The sequence below is a fragment of the Cebus imitator genome, unplaced genomic scaffold (assembly GCF_001604975.1).
Source record: "Cebus imitator isolate Cc_AM_T3 unplaced genomic scaffold, Cebus_imitator-1.0 Scaffold102, whole genome shotgun sequence".
Lineage (NCBI taxonomy): Eukaryota > Metazoa > Chordata > Mammalia > Primates > Cebidae > Cebus > Cebus imitator.
The window spans coordinates 489,090-490,173 of NW_016107417.1; positions in this window are offsets into that span (position 1 = coordinate 489,090).

Genomic DNA, 1,084 nt, shown 5'->3' on the forward strand with positions numbered 1-1,084 from the left:
CCCCCCGGCTAACGTGGTCGACCCCCCCCCGGCTAACGTGGTCGACCCCCCGGCTAACATGGTGAATCTCTATTAAAAATATATTAGTGGTGGTGGGAGCCTGTAATCTCACCTACTTGGGATGCCAAGGCAGAATTGCTCGAACCCCGGAGGTGGAAATTGCAGTGAGCTGAGATCACACCACTGCACTCCAGCCTGGGACACAGAGCGAGACTCCATCTCAAACTAAATGCACAAATAAATAAAGACAGCGTTAGATCAAGCTTGCCCACCCCACAGCCCGTGGGCCACATGTGGCTCAAGATGGCCTTGAATGTGGCCCAACACAAATTTGTAAACTTTCTTAAAACATTATGGGACTTTTTTTGTGTGATTTTTTTGTAGCTCATCAGCTATTATTAGTGTTAGTGTATTTTCTGTGTGGCCCAAGTCAATTCTTGCAATGTGGCCCAGGGAAGCCAAGAGATTAAACACGCTGGTATAGACGGATCATGTTTTTAAAATCCAACTTGCCAATTTCTATCTTTTAATTGGAGAGTTTATTACATTTATATTTAAGGTAAATCTTGATAAGGAAGGATTTACTTCTCCATTAAGCTATTTCTTTTCTGTGTCATATATTTTTGTCTTCAGTTCCTCCACTACTGCCATTTTTGCATTTATTTTGAAAAAACAAAACAAAACAATTTTTATTCCCTTCTTTCCTTTTCTGAATTTTTAGAAGTTATTTTGTTGGTGGTTACCTTGGCGATTATAACTAACATCTTAAATTTATAACAACCTAATTTAAAAAATATCAACTTAGTTTCAAAAGTATACAAATACTCTGCTCCCACACATTCCCAGTCCTTCCCCTTTAAATCGTTATTATCACAAATTACATCTCCATACATAGATTTTCACTTATTGTTTTATGTACTTGTTTTTCTTAAATCATATAAGAAAAAAAGGCCAGGTGCAGTGGCTCACACCCGTAATCCCAGCACTTTGGGAGGCCGATGCAAGTGGATCACGAGGTTAGGAGATCAAGACCATCGTCGCCAACATGGTGAAAACTTGTCTCTACTAAAAATTGCCAATTAAC